Consider the following 19,775-nt stretch of genomic DNA (forward strand, 5'->3'; position numbering starts at 1 on the left):
CATTGCAACTTTCTAGTGTGACAAAATGGAGGACTTCCCACCAAGATCTCAGAAAGTAGTGCTGGAGCAGGCCTGAGGCGTAGTGATAACCCAAATGCTGAATCAGGTTGTGTGCACATATGTGTGCTGAGGTCTGTGAGAGCACGCCGAGCAGATGGAGGCGCCAGATGCCCTAGTTTGCACCTGCGCAGTGCTGCCGCCTGGCCAGTAGTGAAAGGGCGGGTGAGGAATAGCGCCCCTAGCGGTGACTTGAGGGAGCCTCGTTTTCACACGCCCTGCTTCAAGTCTCGCGAGGCTACAGCAAAAGGGGACTTATGCAACATGAACTATCCTTAGTATTCCAGCCACCTGACCCCCTTTCACCACTGTTGGCAGAAGTGGGACAAATAGCAGGGGGCCAGGAGCCCGAAGTTTGTGTGAATTGCCCTCAAAGTAGTGCTCAACTCTGCTCTCTATTGGACAATAGTCCCTATGCAAATAAAGCGCACGCGTCACTTCCGTTCTTTCTCGGACGCCATTTTGGCCAGGGAAGGCTCAGTGAATTATTGTCCGAAAGCAATTGAATCTCTTTACCCCGCTTTTTCCTGTCGTCCCTCCGGGGTTTGCGCCTCGAAAAGTTTTCGATCAGAAAAAAAGTTCGCTCAGTCGGTCGAAGTTTATCTTCGTTTTATTCCCGAGGCGGTTTTGTTCGGTGGCCTTCAGTTGTCTTTTTTTTCCCCCTCTCCTCCTCTTTCCCCCCCCCCTACCCCCTCCCCTTCTCTCCTCCTGTCCTCTCCCCTCCCCTCTCTCTGTATAAAGAGCTCCCTCTTTCAGTCAGCGCTGGAAGCACCGTCGCGGCCGCTGTTCGCTCGCTCGGGGTTTGATGTGAGGAGATTGAAGCGGCAGCAGGAGGAGGAGGCCCTTTGTTTGCGGCTCGCCTGCCCGCTCCCTCCCTCGCGCTCTTCTCTCACTGCTGCCGGTTCGGCCGAGCGACCGACCGGCCGGCTCGCGCTTAACTGATCAATTAAACCAAAATAAGAAAAGCAAAAGGAAATCAAAAAGGTGAGAGCGTTTCATTTTTTCTGTCAGAATCTTTAACCGAGATCTTCTATAAATAAGCATAATCCAGAAAAGACGTTTGTATTTTGCAAAAAAAAGTGGAAGAAAAACCCCGCAGCAAATGTGTGTAACATGCGAGTATTCTCCTTTATCTTTGTCCATGTATAAAGTGCCGATTGCTAAAGATGCATCGACCATAGGTAGAAATCCATCTGTAACGATTGCTTTATCCTATTTGTTGCCCATTTGCATGATTAAAAATACACGAAAGACCGGATTTTTTGTTGAATTTGACAAATCCGCTATTTAAGCGATATTGGTTACACTGTCCCATCATTTATAATTGTTGCCTATCATTTGTGTTCATTGTTCTTCAAAACTAGTGCGGGTTCGGATATTTAGTATATTTTACTATGTATCGATTTGATGCATATGTGATGGGTCAAGTCATCCAATCGATGTGAGTGTTACCTTTCCCGTTCGCGAAATCTAGTATTTACCTGTGACTGGAGCTGAATGGATCGAGACATTTTAGGTTTTTTTGTTTGTAGAAGGCTTTTTATGTTTAGGGGATTGTTTGATCCGTTAGTAAATTAGTTCTGATAATTTCAAGCCCTTTCGAAATCACCGTTGTTTCGGATGCCTAAAATGTAAAATAGCAATTGTCGCCGGCTATCCTGTGTGCCATCGGTCGTGAATCTGATCGAACATTTGTTTACACATTTGCTCAATACCTTTTCTAGTGCTCTGTGGTCTTTAGACAGCATGCTCAACCAATCCAGACAGCAAGAAACGCCCTAGACAGAAGACGGGGTGGATGGAAACTGAGATTTAATTTATTTGTGAATTCACTAGCAATACCATTCGGTGATGATCCCGGATATTTTATGATGCAGATAATATTGAGGATGGGATAAGTTAATAGTGATATTGTTAAAATGTGCACCTCTGGACCGGTTGCCGGCTGTGACGTTGCTGTAAAATGGCGCGAGTACTGCTCCACTGCAGACATGAATAGATTTAGGGATTCCCAGTTTTGTAATTGCTTAAGTAGAAATGTTTGGCACGTGTTCTTTGGAGAAATTTTAACCGGTTCCATTGTTATCAGGTCTATTGTGTTGCAGATTACGATCCCGAAATGTAAGAAAATGCATTTAGAACTGTTTTGCACAAAATAAAATTGTTTAATAATATTTCTAGTTATTGTGTCTAAGAATGTGTTTTTAAATAAAACTAAGTTTGAGTGATTCTTGATTTCTGTCCCTTCAGCTAATGGCAAAACATTTTCCACTTCTTGCGTGCACAGCCGCCCCCACCCATGTTGTAGTGCAGCCATGCAGAGAATGAAAATCAATACTCAGTGCAGCAGGAGGCGCTCTTCAGAGGCTAGTTTTGAGGCTTCAGTTGCAGAATGAGGAGTTGTTAGTAGGCAGAAGTGCTCCATCAGAAAAATGCTGACGCTCCCAGTACAGCGCCACCTGTAGCTTGGGCTCCGAATGTGGTGGTTGAAGGTTTGGGTCACATGCAAAACACTGGCTGGCATCATATTCGTGCAGTGCAGTTGAATTATTTCACCAAATACACGTTTCGTTGGTATACCCATTCTACTGAAACTCAACTTCTTCTGTAATGCATTTAGTGACAGTTGCTGCAAAGAGAGAATGTATTTGTGAAAAATGGTGATAGGTATGGCATTTTGGTTATTTGGAAAGTGACTGCATTTGGTTGGAGTGCATTCTTTGTAGCCAAGGGATTGGTCCTGTTGAATCGTCCCATCATCCAAGTAAAGCATTAATGATGTGTAGTTCGGTTTTGATTGGATATTTCCAAAAATTGAGCATAATTGGCTTAGTTGGGTATGGAGATTCCTGTTTAGTTAAAATTGGCTAAGTAGTGATCACCTTTTGTCCATGTATCTTGTCCGAAGGTTATCTTTCCAACGATGCAATGTTTAAAGCAAAGTTAGAGATTTGATGACACACTGTACCATTCCGTATCAGCACAATATATTGTCTTCAGCTGAATTTTCTTTTAAAGGTGATCTGATAACCTGAATAGTTGTTTTGCTTGGGCAAATCTAAACTTATCTTTTCGTTTTACTTTACTGAGTTATAAAAGTCTCCCCTCGGGTTTGATGGCCAAGGAGAGTGTTCATAGAGTAGCCAGAGGTTGATTTAGTTATGGATCTGGAAATGTTTTCAGCATATCCCAAAATTGGGCAGTGGAAAAAGCAGGTTTCTAATCAGCCATGTGAGGAAAAGTAAGTTGGGGCCTCTATCACTTTGTGAAGACTCAGACTACATCATGGTTGTAAAAGTGCAAGTTGCACAGAAGTTCGCCCCATAAGTGATCTGTAACACGACATATAAATCCTTATGCGTAGCAAAACTCATGTATTGAATTCATTGCAGTACAAAACTAGAAATTACGACAATGAATGTAAATTTCACTGGTATAAAACTTAAAATATCACTTCCTTGAGAGTATGAAGGCTTGGAATTTTCCACTTAAAATTCCATTGACTTTTCATAATTTAGGATGCATGCTAAAGAGTTATGTTTGAGATGCTTCATGAAATCAAAAATATTGAGTTTTGTTTCAAGTCAACCATGCTGAGACTTTGGAGTAAATCTTGGTTACATTATACAGCAAGCTCATTGGCTTTTGCCTCTGTTGAAGTTTTGTTTTCACTAGTAGTGCTCATGATGTTTTGTAATTTATTTTCCTCCTTTCTCTCTAAATGCATTGAGCTCAGTGTTGCAGTTACTACAGTATAACGTATTGTAGAAGAGATTGTTTCTAAAAAGGAACAAGAAAAATACAGCAGTAGTCTGGTGAAGTGTATTGGGGCCTTTATTGGCTTTTGAAGTTATTGTGTACTTGCATTGCATTCATCTTGTAAAATATTTTCTGAATTTTGTTTTGTCTTTTTAAGCACGATATGAAATGGGTTTGCTACCATTTTTAGTGTTGTGAAGATGTTTTTCACAAGGTTCATTGCAAGTAACTTGATGAGAATTTCATAACTAAATCAGGCTTTATTTATATGTTTTTATGGCAGGGATTGGTGGGAAACTAGTGAATTCATTACCTTCTTGTGTTGACTAGCTTTATTGAAATAATTTTAATAGCTCTGCCAGGCAGAGAATAGGTGAATTGGCTCACATTTGTGACTAAACCTGAGACACGAAGTGCTTATGGCCGAAATGTCGATTCTCCTGTTCCTTGGATGCTGCCTGGCCTGCTGTGCTTTTCCAGCACGACACTCTCAACATTTTAACTCTGTCACTGTCCTTCAACAGAGTAGATCAGCTGAACCATTGGGGTACTGAAGAATTAACTCTTAATACCTATGTCAAGGTTGCTTTTAATCACTGAAGTTCCATGGAGTGGCCAATATCCATGATTAGTTTGCATTCTGATTGCAAAATTATTCTGGCTTGGGAATCATTTTTATTGCTATGATGTCTTTGTTATGAACAATTTTTTAAATATGAAATTCTTCACTTTATTTTTTATTTTTATTAAAATTTTCCTGAAATTTTAGACTGATGCATATTAATTTGAGATTTAGTTTAAAAATCAACAGGAAAGGTCATTTTAAAAAAGTTGAGTGCACTGATTTAGACTGACTTTTGATATTTAAGTATCAGGTGTGTATATATAGCCTCAGCAGGGAAATTTCGGCCTGATGTGAGAACGCATTGTTTAATACTCCAAGGGTTGCTTAGGTGAACTTATTGAAAATATCTTCTTGGTATTTTTAAAAAAAATTCATCCTCTTAACCTTTAAACTCAAATTTGGCATCACAATGCTTATGACTGGTAAGTTTTTGCTTAAATAAGTTCTAATTATCACCTGTTCAGATAATTAAGTGTACGTTAATTGCTGCGTGTTTCATTGCAAGGTTTGAATATTAACTTTTCAGGCAATTCTAGGTCGCAGTTCTACTAAAAGATTCATTAGATATTGAACACATTTTAATATTGTATGGTTAGTGCATCAAAAAATGATGCACACTATCAAAATGAGATTTTGCCTTCGACTTGTAGCAGGGTAAAATTACAGCATTCGCAAGAGTGGGGATTTCTTAAATAATATAAAATCTGACGTTATGGAAATATTTGTCTACATATATATGCATGTGTTCATGCTGCTGGTTAAGAAACAGTTCAGGTATGACTTGTCCAGAAAACTCAATTAATCAAATTCTTAAGTAATTACATATGATATTCTGTAAACTTGACAGATTTCTTTTTGTGCATATTTCTAGGACATTCATTCATTACATCAGTTGTACTGTTGAGACAAATTTATTCAGTGTCTTAAACGTAAATATCAAGTTCTTAAATATAATATCTCTTCAGGTTAAATGCACTTTAAAAGTTGTTCTGCCTTTTGAAGCTTCAGGTTTAATTAAATCAATGTAGAATTGACAGCTCAAAATTTAAAAAAAGAATGCCTTATGAAGTGGAAATCTGCGCTTTGTATTAGTTTACTGCTTTTCTAAATTCTCCATTGAAAGAGTTGATTATTTGAAACATGGGTGTTACTCCTTTATAGAACTAATCTGTTTGCTAGAAAATAAAAGTTTTCACTGGCAATTTTTAATATTTTCCTAAGTAGTTAGTGCAGATGAATTGCATTGTGTCATGTATTGTGTCTGGCAATGCATTGTTTGCAGTCTTAAAAAAATTAAGATTTTGTTTTGCAGCCTGTTTATAGCTCAGATTTGAAGCATTTAAAATCCATTCCTAACAACTGATGTCATATTTCAAATATCAGACAAAATATTCTTGTAAATGGGAATGTCCAAACATATTCAGCATTATGTCCTGGTACCCCTATTTTAAAATTACATACGCTTATATGGTGGCATGCCTACAAGATTTTTTTTGTCCAGACTTAAATGGGAAAGTCCATTGATTCAAAACATGTGGTTAATGTAAATTTGCATTCCCTCAGAATGAAAACATCAATGACTTTAAGCATAATGATTTGTGATAAAAATTATTGGACACAATGGTGGTATATGGAATGCAATGACAACTTAAAATTACATTGCTTGTTTCTACTAAAGTCCCTGTATTATAAAGTTAATCTTTTCTAATACAGCAGCATGGGTATCTTTATTTATCCTGAATGCTCGAGTTAAGGGCGAGGGAAAAAATTGGGTAAAGGTCCTGTTATGGATCATTTTCTGATAAATTCTCTTGGTGTATGTGTACATATTTGATGAGATTATACTTTGCTAATGCTCCTGCTCTTGATCATTATGCTAAGGGCATTAAGTGTTGATTTGGGAAGACTGGCATAATTGCAATTCACTTGTGGCAGAATCCTTGACATATCTGACCATACTCGAATAAGAGAATTTGCAAGGTTTCTTAATTTTTCTATGATTATACTTTTGGAACAGTTAAATATAAGTTAGAGAATTCACTTCAATCTGGTGTTCAGGCAATGAAGAATGGCAGGAAGCAACTTGAAGTAACTTCACATGAGTTGGATATGTAATGGAGGTGGTTCAAACAGTGGGAAAACAAGTATGATAAAAGACCTTCACTATGTATTGCAAATTTTTGTGTTATTTAAAAATAAAATCTACAGAAATTGACAGCAAATGTATGGGCTGACCGTTCCAATACTGTGACCACTCATTGCTTTGTAAGTAGTTTATGCAGCAACATTGTTTAGAAGCTTAGTATGTTTTTTATTTTAAATTGAATTTATTATAATGCCCATGGTGTCAAATTAGGGCATATTTTGGACATATACTTGCATATGGAGCAGAAATTTTGATTCCAATGATTATTGCTTTCTTACTCTGCTACTTGAATTGTCTACAATGGGAATGGAACTATTTGAATTTGGGGCCAGCGAGGGAATAGATTAAAATTTCAACTTTAATACAGCAGCTTTTAATGGAAATACAGATTAACCTGCTCATATTCTCAAAGTCCCATCAACTTTTTTCTAAAATAGTCCAATAGAATGGTAATGTCATTGGACTGACAAGTCCAAGCTAATGCTAACGAGTTCAAATCCCACCTCAGTAGCTGGTATAATTTACTTTCCAAATTTTAATATATTTAAAGCTCATTTCAGTAATGCAGACTATCAATGATTTGTTATAAAAACCCCACCTGGTTCACTTTAGGTTACCTAATGTCCCTTTCAGGGAAACAAATTTACTATCCAGGTTTATCGCTCCTTGAAAGTAGAATCGCAGGTAGATGGGGTAGTGAAGAAGGCATTTTGATATGTTTTCCTTTTATTGGTCAGAGTATTGAGTATTAGAGCTGGCAGGTCATGTTGCAGCTGTACAAGACATTGATTAAGCCATTTTTGGAATATTGCATGCAGTTCTGGTCTCCTTCCTATCGGAAGGATGTTGTGAAACCTGAAAGGTTTTAGAAAAGATTTACAAGGATGTTGCCAGGGTTGGAGGATTTGAACTATAGGGAGAGGTTGAATAGGCTGGGTCTGTTTTTCCCTGGTAATGTCGGAGGCTGAGGGGTGACCTTTATAGAGATTTATAAAATCATAAAGGGCATGGATGGAGAAAAATACAAAGTAGTTTCCCTGGGGTGGGGGAGTCCAGAACTAGCAAGCATAAGCTTAGGGTGAGAGGGGAAAGATATGAGACCTAAGGGGCAACCTTTTAACGCAGAAGGTGGTGTATATGTGGAATGAGCTGCCAGAGGAAGTGGTGGAGGCTGATACAATTGCTATATTTAGAGGCATTTGGAGGGATGTGGGCTGGGTACTGGCAGGTGGGATTAGGTTAAGTTGGGATATCTGGTTGGCATGGACGAATTGGACTGAATGGTCTGTTTCTGCACTGTACTTCTCTCTGGCTCTAGTCTGGCCTACATGTGACTCCCAGATGCTCAGCATTGTAATTGATTCTTAACTATTATTTGAAATGGCCTAGCAAGCCATTCAATTCTAGGGCATTGGGGGATCTGCAATTGCAGTCTTGCCAGTGGCACTGATATTTCATGAATTAGTTTACTTTTTAAACTTTGTGATTTGATTTAATTCAAATTCTGATATCCTGGTTTTCAAAATATTATTCATGAATTGATAAGTTCATCAGAACTTCATACATTGTAACAAATTATGGTTGTGATGAATTGTGTTGAAAGCTGTTTTGTTTCATTGATATAGGCAATCATTGTGTGTTCTGGATATTGTTGAGGAAATTTTCATTTAGCCCTGGAAACGACAATGTAATTTCAATATCTAGTTTGTTGATCTGCTTGCCTGTACATGTTGTTAATTCTCTTGTCAAACTAATTAGATTGGTGCTTTTTTAAAATTGGCATTGTCTCAAAATTGAACTTTTTGAAAACAGACTTGCAGAGTAGGGAAATGAGATCATGGATAGCTTACACACTGTCATACAGCATTTGTCTGCATTTGGCGTTTATCCCTTTAAACTTTTCCTATCCAAATACCTGTCCAAATGAATTTTAAATGTTGTAATTTTATTCTTGTCTGCCACTTCTGGCAGCTCGTTTCATATACATACCTCCCTCTGTGGGGTAGAAAAGTTAACCCTCTGATCCCATTTTAAATCTTTCCCCTTTCACTTTTAAACCTATACTCTCTAGTTTTGGACTTGCCTACCCTGGACAGAAGATCTTGCCTATTTTCTGCCCCCCTCAATTTTATAACCCCTATAAGGTGATCCCTCTGCCTCCTACCCTCCAGGGGAAAAAGATCACAGCCTGTCCAGCCTCTTATAACTCAAACCCTCCAGTGTCTGTAACATCCTTGTAAATCTTGCTTGCACCCTTCCAAGTTTAATAACCTTCTCCCTATAGCATGGCAACAAGGACTGTGTGCACTCCTCCAAATGTGGCCTTACCAATGTCTTGTACAGCCATAACATGATGTCCCAACTCCTATACTCAGTCCTCTGGCCTTTGAAGGCAAGCATGCTAAATGCTGCCTTCACCAGCCTGTCCACCTGTGACACCACTTTCAAGGAACAATGGACCTGTCTCCCTAGATCTGTTCGACAGTACTCCTCAGGCCCTACCATTAACTGTATAAGACCTGCCTTTGTTCTCTTACCAAAATGCAACAGCTTGCATTCATCTAAATTAAACTTCATCTGCCATTCCTCAGCTCTCTATTAACAGTTGAATTTTAGATTTTGATGACTAGTTTATCCTGGCAGCATAGACTCTTTACATTTTGAAAAATAAAGGTGCCATAATTAGCTGATTGTGTGCTAGCCTATGGTCAAAAATCTGACTTGGCAATCACATCCCATTATCTGTTTTTCACTGGGTTGTTGACCTGAAGGATATGATGAAGTGAAACAAATCTCAAGTGTGGGTTTCCAAACACATTCTTGTGGGGGTGTGGGAGCAAGGAGAAGGTTTTTTTTTTGGTCATTGTGCTTTTATTTGATTGTGGATTTCTCAGTAAAGCTGGTTTATTTATTTGTAAGCACATGAACATTCTTAACATTTTAATGTTTTGTAAAGCAAGGTCAGATGTATAGACAAAATGGTCTACTTAAAGTACAATTATATTACCCTTAAATTAGGCATGAAGTGGATATTCTGATTGCTTCCCTCTTTATAGATTAAAGTAGCTTCTCCCCATGTTTTCAATTGTCTTTGTGTCTCAACATTTGTTTTTTCTATAAGACAGTGTATAAATTGGTACAGCTACACAACTTTGTTTTTCTGCAGCCTCACACTGCTTATTACCTGAAACGGAGATGTATTATAATTGGCAATTAATTTCAAAACCCACCCTTCTACATATGAGGCTAATTTGAGATGGATGTTCTAGTTTTGTAAAATTTATTTTTATATAAGCAAATAGAAAAGGAAGCTTTGCTTGGTTGTGAATTCAAAGAATCATCTAGAAAATACCCAGTATTGCTTTACTATCCAGGATTAGACTTGCTTGGTTTCTTGGCTAAGGATGTCCATACTAAGAAATATCATGTTTAAAGAACATGAGAAGGAAGAGGGGAAGCAAGCCTTTGTGTATGTTAAGGATGCTGCTTTTTCCCCTCTGTTCTGCCAAACAAGTTACTGAAATATGGTCCACTTGTCAAACTATGTCCGTTTTTGAATTTTTTTTCCCCAACTTGAACACTCCACTCTGCAAGCAACTTTGAATCTCCCATTTTAGGGAACCTGTTGTGTAAGTGTAAATTCAATGGATGCAAATTTCTTGGCGCTGACTTAATTTTCTGGTTTCATTGTCTTCTTTTGGCTAAAATGGTAATTTTTGGTGTAGCTTCAGTAGGTGGGTAGGTGATCACAGCAGCCACTTGAGATCAGAAAAAACACTTTAGTCCACTAAGGCCTTGTAATTCAAATCAGATTATGGAAGCTAAATATTAATATTCCCGTGTTTACCATTATTGTAATAGTATTAATGATATAGAAAAGATGGAAATAAATGCTGGAAGTCTGTTGTAAAAACTATTTCATGTGCATACAATTCTAAATAGGTAGGGTCCATACATTGTGCAAATATATTCTGCATAGATCAGCAATGTTGTGATTATAATTGCTGTTACAGCATCCCAAATGTGAAATTAAGTTTCTTTGAAGTCTATTACTCACTTGTCTGATTGCTGTAACTCAGATTTTGCGAATAATGTATTTTAGCAATTATAGTGATGTGGAATTTTGAAATTCATCTTGGATAACTTTTGCTTCCAGACAAAAATTGGTAATTTCCGCAGCTGCTCTTTATGGTGAATGATTTGCTATTTTTACATAGGTAATTGTTGTTGTTGCTTTTATATAACATGGATTTAGTGTGCCATTTTGCAAGTCTTCTGTGATGGACTTTTGGGTATGGTGTTTCCTAACCTATGCAACTTGCTGCAAAATAAAGTGAGTTAGAGTGGGACCTATGCAGAGGAGGAAGGGTATAGATTACAAAATATGTTGATACTGCAGGAATGCTGAGTAAAAGCAGCTGTATTAGTGAGCAGCAGAGGCAAGACCATGGAGGAATCCTTTTTTAAAAAAAAAATTTTACATTTTAAGGAGCTTTTATTTGCAAGTTAATCTCCAACAGTAAGGATGGAATGATAGATTACGTGTCACAATTTTTGATACAATTTTAATGTAGAATGGTTGGCAAAAGGATGAATGAGGATTGTAGTAGTACAGTAATTCCTCACTTAAAGTTGTGGTTGTGATCCTGAACATCATGACTTTGTGAATCTGAGGTTTTTATACGTATCTGTGTTTAAACCGGGGTTAGGTTCTTTTTGGACATGTCTGGAGGGAGGGGGGGTGGGGAGGGGAGAGAGGAAGAGATCTTCAAGTTAAGATGTGCAGTACTGTAAATTTCTAGCTGAAATAACTTGCAAACCAAAATCTATCACTAAATATTAAGGATGTATGAGATTGAATTAATAGTACACACTCACTGTAATGTATGTTTTAGACCTAGGCTTCATCTAGTGGTAGAAATTGGTTGCTGCAAGTACTTTATTAGCTTGTCCCAACACTATTTTCACTGACTAATTCCTACCAGTAGATGGAGACCTAGGACTTTCTTTGTCACATAGCATCACAACACAACAGACTCTTCGGTCCAACTAGGTAAAAACAATAACTGCAGATGCTGGAAACCAGATTCTGTATCAGTGGTGCTGGAAGAGCACAGCAATTGAGGCAGCATCCAACGAGCAGCGAAATCGACGTTTCGGGCAAAAGCCCTTCATCAGGAATAAAGGCAGAGAGTCTGAAGCGTGGAGAGATAAGCTTGGGGAGGGTGAGGGCGGGGAAAGAGTAGCATAGAGTACAATGGGTGAGTGGGGGACGAGATGAAGGTGATAGGTCAGGGAGGAGAGGGTGGAGTGGATAGGTGGAAAAGGAGCTAGGCAGGTCGGACAAGTCACGGGGACAGTGCTGAGCTGGAAGTTTGAAACTTGAAGTTTGAAGTCTTCGGTCCAACTAGTCCATTCTGAACATGTTTCAAAAGTAAGCTAGTTCCACTTGCCTGCATTTGGCCCATATCTTCCCCGCCCCCGAAACATTTCCTAATCATGCACTGATCCAAATATGTTTTAAATGTTGTAACTGTACCTGCAAATTCAGTTACAACATGGCTGTTCATTCCACACACGAACCATTCTCTGTAAAAACATTGCCCCTCATGTCCTTTTTAAAACTTTGCCTTCTCAAAACCCCTAGTTTTGAACTCCTTCACCCTAAGGAAAAGATCCTTGCTATATTCGCCTTATCTATGTGCCTCATGATTTCAAACCTCAATAAGGTCACCTCTCAATCTGCTATGGTCCAGTGAAAAATGTCCCAGCTGATCTCGCCTATTTTTACAACTCAAACCCTCCATAGATGGCAATATCCTGGTAAATCTTCTCTGAATCTTCTCCAATTTAATAATATCCTTCTTACAGCAGGGCAACCAGAACTTCACAAGAGTACTCCAGAAGGGGCAGCTCCAACACCCTGTATGACTTCAACATGACATCCCAACTCTATACTCCAAGGAGTGGGCAGTGAAGGCAAATATGCGAAATATTGCTTTAACCTCCCTCAAAGTCTAGGGCTGGGGAAAGCTAAGCAGCCAAGAGAAGAACCTCCAGGGTAGAAGGTGAGAATGAATGTGAAGCAAGGCTTAAAGAACAAGTTATTATGGAGGGGAGTGGTGACGGTGAGAAATAAAACCAAGAACCACGGTCAGAGGATGAGAGTAGAAATACTGAGGCATGGGTGAAATGCTGTGTCAGTCTGGAAACTGAAGTCTTGAATCTTGCAAACAATGTTAAAGTAAACGCTGTTTAATTTGAAAAATATTTAAATGTTTAGACTAATGCTACATTAATGTCAAAATGAAATAGTGTTGTGAGTCAGTACTAAGTGGGGACTTGAAATGGTGATGCATAGGTGGACAGTGAGATGAAGTAAATGATGTACTGTGTGAGGCTCCGCATGTAAATATGACAGGGTGAGTAGCAAACTGTCTGGTTTGGCTTGACAGTTGGTAGGAGCAAGTAATAGTGACGAGAGGCAGTTTCTTGCAGTAGTGAAAGGCAGTCTGTGGTTTTGATTTTTTTTTTATTTTGCCAGAGGAACTTACTGTTCGTTTAGGACTAGCTGTTCTTAGTCGTGAGCATTGTGCCCATGTGCAAACTGACATATCCTGTGGATGTCACCAAGGACCAGCATTGAAGAGGAAGAGGCCACACAGGATGGTTCCTTAAGGAAAGTTGACATTTAAGATAATCTGTTCTGTTTCCACCACTTCAAATATTTGAATTGTGCTAATTTGAATGTATTACTTCAGAAGTCTTTGTTTTTGGACTGGTGCTATCTACTGGTGTACTTCTGCAGACAGAGTGCATTTGTCCCATCAGTTCTGGTAGCATTTTTCATGAAAATATGCTACTTGATCGAATTAATCATCCAGTTTTCAAATGTTACCTTTCACCTTTCATGATATTGTAAACGTTTATAAACTCATGAGGGGCATGGATAGAGTGAATAGCGGAGGTCTTTTCCCCCAGTGTGGGGGAGTTCAAAACTAGAGGGCATAGGTTTACGATGAGGGGGGAAAGATTTGAAAGGGGCCTAGGAACAATCTTTTCACGCAGGAGGGTGGTGCATGTATGGAACGAGCTTCCAGAGGAAGTGGTGGAGGCTGGGATGATTCCAACATTTAAAGGGCACCTGAATGGGTATATGAATAGGAAAGGTTTAGAGGGATATGGGCCAAATGCTAGCAAATGAGACTAGATTAATTTAGTATACAGGAGAGCCTAGATTATCCGAACATGATGGGCGGGCACACTTCCGTTCGGATAATCGATTATTCGGTTAATCGATTTAAATGCCTTTCCTCTGGGGCTAGGAGTTTTTAAAGTCTTCTCGTTCAGGAGACTGCAGCAGCACAGTGTGCGAGACCCCGCCCCCGTGCAACTCACACCGCCCCATTGACACCGCCCACCGACACCGTCCCATCGACACCTCCCACTCAGCCCCCCAACCCCATACACACCCACCCCCTCTCCGGGGCAGCTGGACTGTACACCAACAATAAGACTGTTACTGCAGTTGCCTTTGTGGGGTAAGTCTCCATATAGCACGCACGCAGCCACGCACTTTTTACTGCAACTTTTTGACAGGTTCCACGTTTGCCCTGTACAGTGTTGGAGAGATTATCTGGGGACGGGGGGGGCTTTAGGGTACACCCCTGTGTAGAACTCCAGGGAAAGCGTGGGGAGAGAGGGCAGGCAGTCCGTCATTTGGAGACTGTGCCTGTTTTATCACTAAACAAAAGACGTGATCTCTGTTGGAAACATGTCTTCGATGTGATGTTTCCATCGGGACCTCAACCTCCTTCGGATAATCCGATTTTTGGATAATTGATATTTGGATAATTGAGGTTCCTCTGTATCTGGTCGGCGTGGATGAGTTGGACGAAAAGGTCTGTTTCCATACTGAACAGCTGAGTCGAGTATTCCTGTTGTATTGTCAGAGTACTGAGGAAATTATTGCCATTTGTTGTAGATAACTCTGTAAACCAGAGTCCTAATAGGCAAATGGTCCCAAAACTCAAAAGTAAATGGAAGCCAGGCTATTGTGCTTCACATTATACCTCACCGCTATTTGCTTAGCTTCTCTGTAGCATATTAATTCTTTACAATGGTTCTTCTTTGCCTCATTGATTATTCTAGCTGTCAAATGTGACTATTTTTTAAAAAAAACTTTTTGATTCTGATGACTTAAGTGTGTAGCAAGAATATAAAATGTGATGTGAATAGAAGTAAACTTCCTTGCTATTAACGATGTAACTAACAATTTTTAAGCCTCTGGTCATTTATTACTAATGGAGTTATACTACAAAATAATGTCAAATTTTATATTTTTCCCAAAAAGATATTTGCTTCCCAAAGATAGAGTTTCATCCTCATTGTAGCAATGATGTGGCAGTAAACAAAATGGCGATTTTAAGCTGCTCCACAAAGCAATAGAAAAGAGGCTACCTTTTAAAGAGCGTGTATGGTTTTGGCTACATACTAATACTCTACAATCAAAGTAGTCCGTTAGTGTATTAACATTTTGGAATTTAAGTTTAATTGAAAGTGAAAGCTAAAACTTTTTATTGTGGTCTGATACAATTGTTTGTATCCAGAAAAACTGCTGCAACCAAATCTTTTCATCTGAACATCCACAGGTGAATACAAGGAAGGCTATACTCCAAAGTGTGCTTGGAGTGTCAGGCAAAACAGTTAAGGCTGACAACGTTATTTCAAGAAAAGTTGATTATGGCAATTGACTTTTTAAGTCGTGTAGCAGAAGGTAGAACTATGTTATGACTTACTGTTTTTCTATAAATCTTGGTTGATTGTGAAAGATTTCATGTACTGTGTAAGTGATTGAGAGAATGGCTCATGTATAATATTGAAAGCTAGAGAAATAGCAGTTAATTGTTTAAGTGCAAGGCATTGTTCATACTAAACGTCAGTGGACATTGGATGTTGACTGGGTTACTAGTTCGTCAGATCAAACTTTTTTCTTTCTTGAGGTATATATTTGTATGTGATTAACCATAGGTTGGAAAGAAAATGTAATTTTTTTTTGGGAACTTATTTGATGGGCGGCAAGGTCGCACAGTGGTTAGCACTGCTGCTTCACAGCGCCAGAGACCCGGGTTCATTTCCCGCCTTAGGCGACACTTTGTGTGGAGTTTGCACATTCTCCCCGTGTCTGCGTGGGTTTCCTCCGGGTGCTCCGGTTTCCTCCCATAATCCAAAAATGTGCAGGTTAGGTGAATTGGCCATGCTAAATTGCCCGTAGTGTTAGGTGAAGGGGTAAATGTAGGAGAATGGGTCTGGGTGGGTTACGCTTCGGCGGGTCGGTGTGGACTTGTTGGGCCGAAGGGCCTGTTTCCACACTGTAAGTAATCTAATCTAATCTAATATACTTACGCATTTTCTCTTGTGCAAGTATCTATTTGCAGGTCTAAATCTAACAGCATTTTATACTGATAAGTATTAGCATATATCTAAACTGGCTTAATTTCGTGATCTACCTTTAGGGCAGTACTGTATTTGTTTATGGCAGTGGAATTTTAGGACCTTTTTTGTTTGTGATAAGTGGTTCCCCTTGTACGATGACTTAGGCTTAAATTTGTCTTTGTAAACAGGTCTTGCATAATATGCATTGCAGATAAATTCATAATTATACAGGTGGAAACAGATACTTGGGTCAGACTTGACTCTGCAGACCAGATGTCCTAAATTAATCTAGTCCCATTTGCCAGCATTTGGCTTGTGTTCCTCCAAACCCTTATTCATGTAATTGTACCAGCCTCCTCCACTTCCTTTGGCAGCTTGTTCAATGCACACATCAGTCTTCGCGTGAAGATGTTGCCCCTCGGGTTCCTTTGTTAATGTTTCCCCTCTCACCATAAACCTGTGCCCTCTGGTTTTGGACACCATCAACCTGGGGAAAAGACCATGTCTATTTATCCTATTTGTGCCCCATATAATTTTGTAAACCTCTGTAAGGTCACCCCTCAACCTCTGACACTCCAGGAAAAAAGCCCCAGCCTATTAGAGTCATAGAGATGTACAGCATGGAAATAGACCCTTCAGCCCAACCTGTCCATGCCGACCAGATATCCCAACTCAATCTAGTTCCACCTGCCAGCACCTGGCCCATATCCTTCCAAATCCTTCCTATTCATATACTCATCCAAATGCCTCTTAAATGTTGCAATTGTACCAGCCTCCTCCACATCCTCTGGCAGCTCATTCCATACACGTACCACCCTCTGCGTGAAAACGTTGCCCCTTAGGTCTCTTTTATATCTTTCCCCTCTCAGATTAAACCTATGCCCTCTAGTTCTGGACTCCCCGACCCCAGGAAAAAGACTTTGTCTATTTATCCTATCCATGCCCCTCATAATTTTGTAAACCTCTATAAGGTCACCCCTCAGTCTCCGATGCTCTAGGGAAAACAATCTCAGCCTCTCCCCAGAGCTCAAATCCTCCAACCCTGGCAACATCCTTGTAAATCTTTTCTGAATCCTTTCAAGTTTCACAACATCCTTCTGAGAGGAAGGAGACCAGAATTGCACGCAATATTCCAAAAGCGGCCTAACCAATGTCCTGTACAGCCGCAACATGACCTCCCAACTCCTGTACTCGATACTCTGACCAATAAAAGAAAGCATACCAAACGCCGCCTTCACTATCCTATCTACCTGTGACTCCACTTTCAAGGAGCTATGAACCTGTACTCCAAGGTCTCTTTGTTCAGCAACACTCTGTAGGTCCTATTCAACCTTTCTGATAGCTCAAACCCTCCAACCCTGGCAACATCCTTGTAAATCTTTTCTGAATCATTTCAAGTTTAACAGACTTCTTTCCTAGATCAGGGAGACCAGAATTGAATGCAGTATTCTAAAACTGGCTGAACCAATGTCTTGTACAACTGCAACATGCTATCCCAATTCCTACACTGAATGCATTGACCAATGAAGGCAAGTGTGCTAAATGCAGCCTTTACCACCCTATCATGTGTTTTAACTTCTGCCATGAACTACTTTAATAGGATATAATGTATAGCAATTTGTCAATTTTGCTGTCAATTTGATCCAGTGTTTTAAGCATGATTTAATTGTATTGAATCTGTCACCCCAAAACTTCACCCCCCCCCCCCCCATTTTCAAAAATGAAATTAGTTCCTGAATTCAGCCTTAATAACATGAAAACAGAAAATGCTGGTAACGCTTTAGTCAGGTAGCATCTATTGAGAGAGAAACAAATAGTATTTCAAGTCATTGATTTTTCGCCAGTTTAGTCAGATCAGTGTCATCACAAAAAAGGCCAGCATGCCAGTTTTCTTCCTGATTGCTTTCTGTACCTGCTTGCAAGCTTCTGTGTTCCTTATGAGTATAATCAACATTTGTCTGAGCAGCATTTAAACTCAGCCATTGTTTTTGAAAAATATTCTTTCTATTTCTGATGAGAATAACCCCTCCATTCCCCACTTCATATTCTGTCTGCCAGCTTATCCACTCATCTGACTTTTATTATCGCTTTTGGAGTCTCTGACCTCAGCTTTTGTTTTCACTATTTTGTACTGTTTAAAAATTTGAATCCATTAGATTTTTGACTAAGCTTTTGGATTCCAGCACTACTGCTAAAGATGCTCCAAAAATTACAGTTGTCTTGCTTAAAAATGCTCTTAACACAAACCATAACTTGATAAACTGTTATTTTGCATGTGAGCCATTTGTTTGCAGCATATCGTTTTTGAAGTTGTGTATGCTTCACTTTGTGATTCCCTTTTACCTATTGTACTAGCTACATCTTCAGGTAAAATCCCTTCTATAAATTTGTCATACATAGCATACCTTTTTGCTGCACAGATGTGCCCACTTATGCTGCCAAGGCTTTGGGACAGATTCATCTGCTGCAACACAAACAATTTTGTCCAGCAGCTTCTCAACTGATGTCTTTGATCTTTTTGTTATAACCAAATGCTTACATTTGAGAGCTCTATTGTAAATACAGGTACATTGCATAAAACTTGTATTAGGACTCTGAATTATGCTTCCAAAAAATAATGTTTGAGCTGTAAAATTTGAATGTGTTGGAGCTTTTGTGCGTTCAGGAATTGCCAATTGAGTTGTTTACATTTATTCTCTACATAATCTCTTGAATATTTAACTGCGATCATGAAGATTGGGTGCCAATGCCATGTCACACTGGTTAGATATTTAAAATGGCAAGTGTAACATGCTAAATTCCAAGGAGGCTTGCCACAAACCGATCTTTTGAAAAGAGTAGAGCAATTTGTTTGGATGTATAAAAATTACCCTTGTGTTAGTCCAGCACGTCATTGAAGACAATAAACACATGTGCCATATTAATTTCACGTGTGAAATTTAATGGTTGTTGATCAGTGTCGTCTTTCAGACTGTAACTGATTCATTGTGGGCTTGTTTAATTTCCCAGGTGGTTAAAGCATTGTAACCTTTAAACTGTTCTACCTTTCAAAAAAAACTTTTTCTTCTGTAGATTCATCCTTTTAGTTTATAGTATTAGTCAAAAATTGTACTTTATTTCCCACAGAAATCCCCTCATTAAACTACTAAACCTGGGGACAGAAGTTTAGGTGAGATGTTATACTTGAGGTTGCAAAGTATTCAAGCATTTAGGCCTTGCTTAAGCTGGGAAATTTGGCTGAAATGTAAGCCTCAATATTGTCTTGTCTTCTCAATGTATTAACATTTGTTTATAAAGATTTTTTTTATCTGTAACCTTAAATATTTGCCAGGATGCTTTTGAAAAGGCATCCCAAAAATAGCGGGTTTGGTTAGTTCAGTTGGCTGGTTTGAAGTGCAGGGTGATGCCAACATGGATTCAATTCCTGCACCTGTTGAGGTTACCATCGGTGGCTCTACTTCTCAGCCTCTCCCTTCACCTGAGGTATAATGTCTCTCAGGTTAAATCACCAGTAGTTGTCCTGCTAGTGAGAAAGCAGTCATGAGGTCTGTTAGGACTGTGATGAAGCCCCAGGAGTCTCTTATACTTTGCCCAAGTTTTATGTGAAGCATAACTACATTATATTCGCTATTGCACTGCAGTTAGCATCATACTTGTCCCACACATGCTTTTGAGCAACGGAAACCAATTGGAAGTGCTGGTAATAATTGTCTTCTTTCTCTCTCCTCTTCCCCCTCTCTCCTCTTCCCCCTC

The 19,775-nt window shown here is 39.3% G+C and overlaps 1 protein-coding gene across 1 annotated transcript in view; it reads left to right on the top strand.

The window, feature by feature from the left end:
- The first annotated feature begins 439 nt into the window (after positions 1 to 439).
- adnpb (activity-dependent neuroprotector homeobox b) overlaps positions 440 to 19,775 on the top strand; it is a 41,137-nt gene continuing 21,801 nt past the window's right edge. Inside the window, exon 1 of the mRNA XM_043710248.1 lies at positions 440 to 1,041. The gene's annotated coding sequence lies outside the window, so the exon portion shown is untranslated. The remainder of the gene's footprint in view (positions 1,042 to 19,775) is intronic.

This window comes from Chiloscyllium plagiosum, chromosome 20, assembly GCF_004010195.1.
Source record: "Chiloscyllium plagiosum isolate BGI_BamShark_2017 chromosome 20, ASM401019v2, whole genome shotgun sequence".
NCBI lineage: Eukaryota > Metazoa > Chordata > Chondrichthyes > Orectolobiformes > Hemiscylliidae > Chiloscyllium > Chiloscyllium plagiosum.